Here is a 12,238-nt window from a genome sequence, read left to right as displayed (position 1 = left end):
GCGCTCTCTCTCCCTCTCTAAAATAAACAAATAAATCTTTTTTAAAAAGTTACTAAGAGAGGGGCGCCTGGGTGGCACAGCGGTTAAGCGTCTGCCTTCAGCTCAGGGCATGATCCCGGCGTTATGGGATCGAGCCCCACATCAGGCTCCTCCGCTATGAGCCTGCTTCTTCCTCTCCCACTCCCCCTGCTTGTGTTCCCTCTCTCGCTGGCTGTCTCTATCTCTGTCGAATAAATAAATAAAATCTTTAAAAAAAAAAAAGTTACTAAGAGAGTTTATCTTCTTTATTCTTTAAGTTTTTGCTTAAATTACAATTAGTTAACATGCAGTGTAATGTTAGTTTTGGGTGTACAATATAGTGATTCATCATTTCCGTATAACAGCCGGTGCTCATCACAACAAGAGTGTTCCTTAATCCCCATCACCTTTTTCATTCCCCTACCCCCTCCCCTCTGGTAACCATCCATTTGTTCTCTATAGTTAAGAGTCCTTTTCTTGGATTACCTCTTCTCTCTCTCTCTCTCTTTCTCTTTCCCTTTGCTCATTTGTTTTGTTTCTTAAATTCCACATATGAGTGAATCATATGGTATTGGTCTTTCTCTGACTTATTTCACTTAGCAGGATATTAAGAGAGTAGATCTTAAAATTTGTCAGCATAAGAAAAAAATATGTAACCATAGATGGTGATGGATGTTAACTAGACTTTGTGATCATTTCATAACATATACAAATACTGAATCATTATGTCGTACACCTGAAGCTAATATAATGTTATATGTCGATCATATATTAATTAAAAACAAGAAGAGGGAATACAGAGAAGTGCTTGCTTTCCTGGGAGGACAGATGCTTCACAGAAGAGGGGATGCACAAGCTGGGTTTTGAAAAATAAATAGGGATTTGCCAGTAGATAAAATTGGAAAGAACATTCCAGGCACAGCATGCATGAGATCTCAGACTCAGCAAAGTGAGTTCAGCACAGCTAAAATGAAAAGCACCCATAGAACACATTCTTTTTTAGTAGCTTTATTAGGATATAATTCACATATCATAAAATTCACCCATTTAAAGGGTACACTTGAGTGGGTTTTAGTATAGTCACAAAGTTGTACAATCATCATCACTATCTAATTTTAGAACATTTCGTCAGCCTTTAATGAAACACCATATCCCTTAGCAGTCACTCCCCATTCCCCACCCCCAGCCCTAAGCAACTATTAATCTACTTTCTGCCTCCACGGATTTGCCTCTTCTGGCCATTTCATATTAAAGGAATCATACGGTCTTTCGTGATTCTTTCATTTGGCCTAATGTTTTCAGGGTTCACCCATTTTGTAGCATGGCTCAGTACTTCATTCCTTTTCATTGCCAAATGACATTCCAGTATATGGATACATCGTGTTTTGTTAATCCAATCCACAGTTGATGGACATTTGGATTATTCCCACTTTTTGGCTATTATTAAGGATGCTGCTAATAGACATTCATGTCCAAGTTTTTATGTGGACATAGGTTTTCATACATACTTAGAAGCAGAATCACTGTGTTAAATGGTAACTCTATATGGTTATTTTTTGAAGAACTGTAAACTGTCTGCTACAGTGTTTGCTCCATTTTACATTTCCACTAGCGATATCTGAGGGTTCCAATTTCTTCCCAACTGCACAACACTTGTTATTGTCCATCTTTTTTATCGTAGCCGTCCTAGTGGGAGCGAGTAGTATATTTGCTTTCTGGGGCTGCTGCAACAAATTACCAGAAACCGAGTGATCGAAAATAACATATATTCATTCTTTCGCAGTTTTGGGAGGTAGAAGTCTGAAATCAAAATGTCAGCAAGGTCATGCTTTCTCTAAAAGCTTTAAGGAAAAGCTATTCCATACCCTTCTCTTGGTTTCTTGTGTTACCAGCCAGCCTTAGCATTACTTGACTTATAGATGCATCACTTCAATCTCTGACTCTGTCATCACGTGAAAGTTTCCACTGTATCTGTGTCTCCCCTCCAGTCTTATTGGGACCTACCGTAATCCAGTCTGACCTCATTCTGACTTGACTACAACTGCAAAGACTCTATTTCCAGATAAAGTCATATTTCCAGGTACCAGGGTTAAGACTTCAACACATCTTTTTGGGGGACACAGTTCAACCCACAGCAAGTGATATCTCATTGTGGTTTGGATTCACATTGCCCTGATGGCTAATGATGTTTTGTATCTTTCCATGTGCTTATTGGCCATTTGTATATCTTCTTTGGAGAAATTTCTGTTCAAATCCTTTGCCAGTTCTTAACTGAACTATTTGTCTTTTTATTCTTGAGTTGTGAAACTTCTTTATATATTCTGGACCCTTATCAGATATATAATTTGCAAATATGTTCTTCCACTCTGTGGGCTCTTTTCACTTTTTGATAGTGCCCTTTGAAACACGAAAGTTTTTAACTTTGTTGAAGTCCAATTTATCTATTTTTTCTTTTGTTCCTTGGGCCCTGGTGTAATAGCTAAGAAACTGTTGACTAATTCAAAGTCATGAAGATTTACGACTATGTTTTCTTCTAAGAGTTTTATAATTTTATTGCTTACATTTAGGGTTTTTATCTAATTAGAGTTAAATTGTGTGTATGGCATGAGATACGCTTCCAAATTCATTCTTTTGCATGTGAATATCCAGTTGTCCCAGCACCATGTGTTGAAAATAATATTCTTCTCCACTGAATTGTCTGGACACCCTTGCCAAAACATGAATTGACCATAAATATACAAATTTGTTTCTGGATTCTCAATTCTACTCCATTGATCTATATATTTATCCTTATGTTGGCAATACACTGGCTTGATTGCTATAGCTTTGAAATCAGGAAGTGTGAATTGCCCAATTTTATTCCTGTTTTTAAAAATTACTTTGGTTATTCTGAGTCTCTTTCATTTTCATATATATCTTAGGATCAGATTGTCAGTTACTGCAAAAAGTTGGCTGGAATTTTTATAGGGATTGTGTCGAAACTGGAGATTAATTTGGCGAGTATTGTCATCTTAACAATACTAAGTCTTCCAATCCATGTGCATGGATGTCTTCCTATCGAAATATTTTTTCATTTCTTTCAACAATATTTTGTGGTTTGCAATATGCAAATTTGACATTTGTTTTGTTAAACTTATTTTAAGTATTTTATTTTTTGATGCCATTAAAAATGAAAATGTTTTCTTAATTTCATTTTTGGATTGTTCATTGCTAGTATATGAAATAAAATTGATTTGTATATTAATCTCGTGTCTTGCAACTTGCTGAATTCATTTGTTGGGTCTATTAGCCTTTTAGTGAATCCCATAGGATTTTCTATAGATGAGATCGTACTGCCTGCAAGTTAAGATATTTTTACCTCTTCCTTTCCAGACTGGATGTCTTTTATTTCTTAATAAAATAATCGAATTGCCTTAGGTAGAGTTTCTATTGCAATGTTAAGTAGAAGTGGAGAGAGTAGATATCTTTGTCTTGTTTCTGCTCTTAGGGGGAGAGCACTCATCTTTCACCAAGTATGACATAATTGTGGATTTTTCGTAGATTCCATTTAACAGGTTGAGGAAGTTTTCTTCTATTCTTAGTTGGTTGATTGTTTTTGTCATGAAAGGTTGTCAAATTTTGTCAAATGCTTTTTTATGACTATTGAGGTAGTCTTCTGGGTTTTGTCCTTTATTCTATTAATGAAGTATATTATATTCATTGATTTTTTTTTATATGTTAAGCCAAACTTGCATCCTTGGGGTGAAACCATCAAACACGGTGACCCCACCCCCTAATCTGCCAAGAGGAGGAAGAATCATATCCAAACTGGGCCTATCAGGGTCTTGCCTCCTGGAATTGGAATCTTAAACAGTGAAATTCAAAGCAGTGAGGGCTGGCCTGCACTTATGCCATGTCCCAAAGAAACTGTCCTCTTACCCAAAACCCAGAGCTGCCCCAGTTTTTATCCAACCAGAACCAGCACAGGACTAGAGAGAAAGAAGTGAGGCACTCCCCTGGAGTATAAAATTTAAGACTAAATTTTAAGTCTAAAAGACTCAGTGATCTATTTTTAACTTTTTGAGGAACCTCTACACTGTTTTCCAGAGGGCTGCACCAGCTTGCATTCTCACCAACAGTGCATGAAAGTTCCCTTTTCTCAACATCCTCACCAACACCTGTTATTTCTTATGTTGTTGATTTTAGACATTCTGACAGGTGTGAGGTGATATCTCATTGTGGTTTTGATTGGCATTTCCCTGATGATGAGAGATGTTGAGCATCTTTTCATGCATCTGTTGGCCGTCTGTATGTCTTCTTTGGAAAAATGTCCATTCATGTTCTGACCATTTTTTAATTGGATTGTTTGTCTTTTGGGTGTCGAGTTGTATAAGTTCTTTATATTTTTTGAATACTAGCCATTTATCAGCTATGTCATTTGTAAAATCTTCTCCCATTCAGTAGGTTGCCTTTTGGTTTTGTTGATTATTTCCTTCATTGTGCAGAAGCTTTTTATTTTGATGTAGTCCCAATAGTTTATTTTTGCTTTTGTTTCCATTGCCTCAGGAGACATATCTAGAAAGATGTTGCTACAGCTAGTGTCAAAGAAATTACTGTGTTTTCTCCTCTAGGATTTCTATGGTTTCCTGTCTCATATTTAGGTCTTTAATCCTTTTGAATTTATTTTTGTGTGTGGTATAAGAAAGTGGTCCAGTTTCGTTCTTTTGCACGTGGCTATCCAGTTTTCCCAGCACCATTTGTTTAACAGACTGTCTTTTCCCCCTGGATATTCTTTCCTGCTTTGTCAAAGACTGGTTGACCATCTAGTTGTGGGTTCATTTCTGGGGTTTCTATTCTGTTCTCTATGTGTTTAGTTTTGTGCCAGTACCATACTGTTTTGATCACTATAGCTTTGTAATATAACATCAAATCTGGAAATGTGATGCCTCCAGCTTTGCTTTGCTTTTTCAAGATTGCTTTGGCTATTCGAGGTCTTTTGTGGTTCCATACAAATTTTAGAATTGTTTGTTCTAGCTCTGTGAAAATGCTGTTGGCATTTTTATAAGGATTGCATTAAATGTGTAGATTGCTTTGGGTAGTATGGACATTTTAACCATATCTGTTCTTCCAATCCATGGGCCTGGAATGTCTTTCCATTTCTTGGCATCATCTTCAATTTCTTTCATCAGTATTTTGTTGTTATTGTTGTTTGTTTGTTTATTTTTTAAGTAGGCTCCATGCCCAGCATTGGGCCCAAGGTGGGGCTTGAACTCACAATCCTGAAATCAAAGACCTGAACTGAGACCAAGAGTCAGACGCTTAACTGACTTAGCCGCCCAGGTGCTCCTCATCAGGGTTTTACAGTTTTCAGAGTACACATTTTTCACCCCTTTAGTTAAGTTTATTCCTAGGTATCTTATTGGTTTTCATGCAATTATAAATGGGATTTATTCCTTAATTTTCCTTCTGCTGCTCCTTATTAGTGTATAGAAATGCAACAGATTTCTGTACGTTGATTTTGTATCGGGGGACTTCACTGAATTCGTTTATCAGTTCTAGCAGTGTTTTGATGGAATTTTTTGGTCTTTCTATATAGAGTATCATGTGGTATTTACATACAATGGAGTATTATTCAGCCATAAAAAAAGAATGAAATCTTGCCATTCGCAAGAACATGGATGGAGTTAGAGAGTGTCATGCTAAGTGAAATAAGTCGGAGAAAGACATATGGAAAACCATAAACCATACCATATGATCTCACCCATATGTGGAATTTACAAAACAAAGCAAATGAGCAAAGGGAGGGAGAGAGAAAGAGAGAGAGAGGCAATCCAAGAAACAGACTCTTAACTATGGACTTTTTGTATACAAGGTGGATTTATTCAGATAATTAGAGATTGTTCCAAAGGAATGTTTTTTAAGGTTGTGGGGGATAGTAATTTAGTCTATGAACTGCATACTACCCTAACTGAGAAGAGTATGAAAAGTATATCTAGCACGCTGATTTCCTACTCATAAAACTCATGTGCAGATGATTCACAAGTTTTGAATAGATTGTCTTCCCAAGCTCTTTGCCCATTTCTGAGCTGTGTGCTCGACTCGGATCATATTTTCTCAAAGTAATGATGTTGTACATGCTAGATGAGTCCGTAGGCTCATTCCCCAAATCCTATTTGAATATGGCCACAAATCCAACGTTGAAGATAAAAAGGAATAAAAAATGTCTTGAAAAATAATTATTACTAATAAAGTAACAATTATAAAAATTTTTCTTTAATTTAATTTAATTTTTAAAAAACTTGCCTTAAAGAGAAAGTACTTGTATACAGAAGTTGGAGAAACGGTCGATGTGAAATTTCTGTGGAAATTGTGAAGGAGACTTCTAGACACTTTCAAGGGCTTTGGAGGCTAATGAGGCATGTTAGCTGATTCTCTCTCATTTCTGAATTCACTTTTACCTGTGACTTTCCTCATCCAACTAAGTGGGGATAACTGATAAAAATGGTTTTCCACAGTCACAATTCATTATCTAGCTTTGCTTTATATCTTACAGCCAGATGTTCTTTTCCCTGGAATGTGGGGTACATAACGCTTCATACCCCGACTCCCCTTTCAAGCCCACTTAACCCGATATAAAATCCAACCATAGTAAATAGAGAGGGCTGTCTCTTCTCATGTTTCCTTGCCCACTCATTCTCCCAGCCATAAGCTCCCATGTCCAATCCCAGCATAATCAGTATGCTTTCTTAAAAGAAAATAATGTTTTTGCAGGTCTTGTAAATCAATGAGTTTTTTTCTCATGAGTCAATGGATTTCTTTCTTACTGTTTTACTTTTTATTTATTTATTTTAAAAAGCTCAAACAAGGCCTGTCTGGATGGCTCAGTTGGTTAAGCGTCTGCCTTCGGCTCAGGTCATGATCGCAGAGTCCCAGGATGGAGCCCCGCATCGGTCTCCCTGCTGAGCAGAGAGCCTGCTTCTCCCTCTGCCCCTCACTCCACTCATGCTCTCTCTCTCTCACTCTCTCTGTCTCAAATAAGAAATAAAATCTTTAAAAAAAGAAGCTCAAACAATTTTTAAACTAAAAACCAATGTTCTAACCTGAAAGTGCTCAAAGATCTCATAGCCCAGGTTTTATGATGGGACAAATAAAATAACATATACACTTAGATTTATAATCAATGAAATTGATTTATAATGTAATTAGAATTCTGTAGCAGAAACTTCCCCAGTACCAATCTAACTTTGTAATAGGACTCGTCTATATTTTAAAAATCAAATCAGATACTTCAGAAAACTGGTGATAAAGCGGGGGGGGGGGGGGGGGAGGGGGCGGGGGGCGGCGGAGGGAACCAAGCTCAGAAATAAGAGTGAAAACCTAAAGAAAAATAAAGAAAAAAAAAACACCTAAAAATAAATAAATTTAAAACTCTAAATAAAGAAAAATTTAAATAAATAAATATAAAGACAGCCCAAAACAGATCATGACATCTACAACAAATAAATGCAGCAGATCCACATCTTCCCGTTGTAAAGCGCTGCACACGAAGAGTCCTTAGGAATGGCTTCCAGCTCACCGAAGAGAGAGAGCCTCGCTACAAGCCAAATTACAGCGCTAAGGCAGATTGAGGGAGAAACATAATCAACCATTTGTTGATTATTTATTTTTTAATCATGTCCTCAAGCACCTACAGATGTAAGGAAGCATGTGGCCTCAGGCTGGAGCTGTTTGCAAACAGCAGGATTGCCTGGCCCAAGAAATGGCACTTGCTGTGTGATGAAAGCTGCCCCCTCCACAACCGTGTTTGGTTAGCACCTATGCCCTGCGGAAACTGGCATAGCACACTCTCCGCGGGCATGCTGCCAGCCTAACAGATGGGCACGAATGTAACCCTGCCAAAGCCCCAGTGCGTGCAGTGAGCTCACAACTGTGGTTAGATTCCTTTCCAAGGATGTTGCATCTACTTAAGCTGCCCAGCCAAAAATTTACGGTTTACAGGTCTTCAAATGGCATTAATGAATATGTAAATTAATTTTCCAAACTAGCAGTTCTCAAAGTGTGGTTCCCTGGACCAGCAGCACTGGCCCCCTTTTGGCCGACTCCTGGAAATTCAAGTTCTCAGGCCCCACCCCAGGCTTGTTGAATCAGAAACTCTGGGGCGGAGCCCAGCAATCTGGGGTTTAACAGGCGCTCCAGGGGATTCTAATGCCCAACTCAGGTTTGAAAACCACTGCTCTAAACCATGTTCTCAGTGTTTGAATTACTTGAGATATTTTTAAAAATACTGATGCCTATGCCTTAGGCCCAGAGATTCTGATTTAATTGGGATAGGGTGCAGCCGGGGCCTCAAGAGTTTTTAAATCTCCCCCAGGTGATTCTAACGTGCAGCATAGTTTGAGAAGAGCTGTTCTAACTATTCAGAATACTTCACACAAGCTTTGAGGAGAAGTACTTCAGGCCTTCACAAACACAGGTAAGTCTTTATTGAAAGAACATTCATATAGATCTTTGCTGAAATAATTCTTTGATTGGTCCATCACTTTATTTGAAGCCCCTAGATAAGATGAAGTTTATGTAACCTGTGGTTTTAGGCAAAGTCCTATGTGCTGTGAATCACTTTCAAGATGCCCCGCCCTCACAGCACCATATTTAAGTTTGCCCCGGATTTCAGATTTCAGTGCGCTCTTTCAATCTCGTTGACCTTGACATCTTCTAATGAATGTAGTCTCTCAAAACTCTTCTACTGGTACCTCACACCTCTGTGTCTCTCAAATACTGAAACCTCACCTTCTTCCCATCTGGGAAGAGATCTGATATCCAAAAATGTAAGCTGCAGTCTAACTTGAGCTAAAAAAAAAAAAAAAAAAAAAAAAAAGCTCCTTTAAGCTTCAACCCTACCCAGCACATTTGTCATAGTATAGGTATTTGACTTAGAAGTCAAGAGTAGGGGCGCCTGGGTGGCACAGCGGTTAAGCGTCTGCCTTCGGCTCAGGGCGTGATCCCGGCGTTGTGGGATCGAGCCCCACATCAGGCTCCTCCGTTATGAGCCTGCTTCTTCCTCTCCCACTCCCCCTGCTTGTGTTCCCTTCACTCGCTGGCTGTCTCTATCTCTGTCGAATAAATAAATAAAAAAATAAAAAATTAAAAAAAAAAAAGTCAAGAGTAGAAAAACTTGAACTATCCACCAATTGTTGTGCTTTCACTCCCTGTTTCACATGAAGGCGCACACAGACATGATCATATTTGCACATCCCAGCACAGCGAATGGGAGAGGCTGCTGACTACCTGTCCACTCTGAGGGCGAGAGATCAGGATCTCACACACACCAAATTCACTGTTGGGAAGCTCTGAACTGATGACAATTCAGGGTCATGGATAAAATCTTAATATAATTTGTGGAAAATGAGACAAATATTTGGTTTCCCTTCAATTTTTCAGCAACTCATCTATTGTAAGATGATGGCCCTTTAGACTACTATTGACTTTGCTGAGGTCCAACTTAACACTGAAAAGAAACAAAGGGAGGTGATTCGTTGAGAGCGCTCAGCTTCCTGTGGTGGCATCTCAGTTCTGCCCCCTACCAGCTGTGGGACCTGGGCCAGTTACTCAATCATGTACTTCAGTTTCCCTACTCATCAAATGGAGAAATGATAGTTCCTATCTCCTAGGGTGATTGTGAAAATTAAATGGGCTAATGTATGAAAGCCCAGTTTAAGCTGCGATTAAATGGTCACTATTCTTATTAACAGTAGTTACATGTAATAATAATGTTGTGTGGACCTATTACTAGCCCTCAGCCTCATCTTCCTTGCCTCGGTCTCTCCTGGCTCCAACAGATGAGATGGACCTAGTGAAGGAGTGGCCATTCAACCATTCTAGCAGATGAACACAACAGGGCACAACAAATCTGAGGACATGGCGAGGCATGCTTTGCCCTCAGAGAACAAGGTTCCAGGCTGAGTTCAGCACAAAGCCCCTGGGTCCTGGGCTGGTATTCTGACTTGGTGTTTCTTAATTCGGGTGTCTCAATAAGCTAGGAGATGTTTGGAAATATTTGGAAACACTTCTGGCTATACACAGCTCAAGAATGCTACTAGCATTTAGCCAGTGTTGGTACATTTCCTCAAAAGAATGGAAATCAAATTGGCAATAGCACCCACATTGAGAACAAAGTCAGAACAGGACCAGGTAGGCCCCAGTGTGATGACTGGGGCATAAGGCAGGTCACCAGAAGAGAGACATAAGAACAAGAACTAAGAATGAGCACCAAAGTAAAACTGAGGCCCATGGCAAGGTTGTTTATAAAGGAATACCCTTCAGATGAACATCTGTGGAGGGAAGGGGACTATCTCCATCTGTTTGGGCTGCTACAACGAAACACCACCAACGGGGTGGCTTATAAACAAAAGAAATTCTTTCTCACAGTCCTGGAGTCTCGCAGTCCAAGATCAAGGCACCAGCACGGTCACCTTTTCTGGTGAGGAACCTCTTCTTGCTTCATACCTGGCACCTTGTTGTTGTGTCCTTACATGGTGGAAGGGGCGAGGGAGCTCTGTGGGATCTCTTTTATAAGGCCACTGTTCCCATTCATGATGCCTTCACCCTCATGACCTAGTCACCTCCCAAATACCCCCTTACCAATACCATCACCTTTGGGGGTTAGGATTTAAATATATGAATTTGGGGGAGACACAAACATTCAGAACATACCTGAGACAGAAGCAAAACTGGGCAGAAATGAAGATATCTCAGCTGACTCTATGAAAGTGCTGGAGCTAGAATGGTCCTTCAGAGTTGACTCAAGTTGAGCTGAGTTGTCAGTGTTTTTATATTCCCCATTAATCAATCACTGGACATGGCTGCCCTGAAAAGGGTATAACCTTGGGCAAGGCCATCTCCTTGTTACATAATTGCTGCAGGGGCTGACAACTGAAGGCTGTTTGCTGACAACACTTCTAATGGCTGGGCTAATAAGTTCCATTAAAGGATCTGAACGGTTCCATTAAAAGAGGATCTGAAGGGATACACAAAGTATGTAGAATAACATAGAATCCCAGTGGTAAGTGCCACAGCACTCTCTTCCGGGACACCTTTCAGCATGAGTTCCCTGACCAAACATACCAGGCTCACATTCAGAGTTCAGCTGATGGTCTCTGAAATAGGGAAGTTGCATTTTTTTCAGGACAATGCCCACTTAGCCTTACTTGGAATGATCCGAAAGAGGGGATTGGTCAATAAAGCCATGGAACTTTTCCAGACTCTGCAGCAAAACACTGGTTGTCACATTCTCTGTTGCATGCTCAAGCCCAGAGTTGGGAAGTTAATATGTTCAACCTTCGGGCTTCGTTCCGCCCCGTTGGCACGCTAAAGAGAACCTAACATGGCTACGTTTAGGTGCTGCCTCTCCTCTCCCCAATCCTGCCTAAAAGGGACAAATGGCAGCCTCCACATAAATCTCTGTCATAGAAATTCAGTTGGTAGGAATGGGCTTTGGACACCAGTTCTGGTTTATTCAGTGGTCCAGACCTGCCTTGAATGCATTTGTTTGGCCTGGACTCTCTCAATCCACCCAGTCTTGGTCAATCTATTTTTTGCAGGGTCTGATGTCCCTCATCCCCACATGCTCTCTGGGATCCTGTTTTCACCTGAACCAAAATGATATCACCCACTGAGTTTCACCAGCATAGCTACTGCTCAGAGACTCTTGCTGCAGGATCCCAGCTCACCCTATCGAATGCCTTAATTTGTGATTTGGACTTCTGGGCCAGCTTCCTTGGAAACTGGTCAGGTCAGTCCCCCAAACCCTTAAAAGCTTAAGCTTATTCTCATCTCCTCATAGACCCACTGTTAAGGGTCCAGGATGACCATTGGCAAGTTATATATTCTATGACACTTTGAAGCCCCTTAGAAGGATGTTTCCAAAGTTTAAGTTTCAAGAGTCCTATTGCTACAATAATTCTATTTTAGCCATATACAAATGACAGACCTTACCCACAATTTCTTTGGCTTCCTTTCTTTCCAGATCTTAGTCTTTCCCCCCACAGATATGGTCATTTTACTTCATACATGAAGGACGTATTCCTCTAAACATAGCAACCCCTTTGCTAGAACATGGCAAAAGACCATAGCTCAACATCTCAGACTCCCTTGGGAGCTTTCTATTCAAGTTTGGTTTCCTGTCTGGTTTGTGTCCTTCTGCAGTTGACTGACTACACGCAATAAATAGTTTACACTTTCCAGG

The 12,238-nt window shown here is 39.9% G+C and overlaps 1 long non-coding RNA gene across 2 annotated transcripts in view; it reads left to right on the top strand.

Annotated features, from left to right (window-relative positions):
* LOC113250748 (uncharacterized) overlaps window positions 1-12,238 on the top strand; it is a 68,982-nt gene that overhangs the window by 48,416 nt on the left and 8,328 nt on the right. For both annotated transcript variants that reach the window (XR_006408787.3, XR_003314184.4), the window contains exon 3: window positions 8,369-8,470. This is a non-coding gene — a long non-coding RNA (uncharacterized LOC113250748). The remainder of the gene's footprint in view (window positions 1-8,368; window positions 8,471-12,238) is intronic.

Source organism: Ursus arctos, unplaced genomic scaffold (genome assembly GCF_023065955.2).
Source record: "Ursus arctos isolate Adak ecotype North America unplaced genomic scaffold, UrsArc2.0 scaffold_1, whole genome shotgun sequence".
Lineage (NCBI taxonomy): Eukaryota > Metazoa > Chordata > Mammalia > Carnivora > Ursidae > Ursus > Ursus arctos.
The sequence above is the reverse complement of the archived record's forward strand: the minus strand, read 5'-3'. Positions and strand labels throughout refer to the sequence as shown.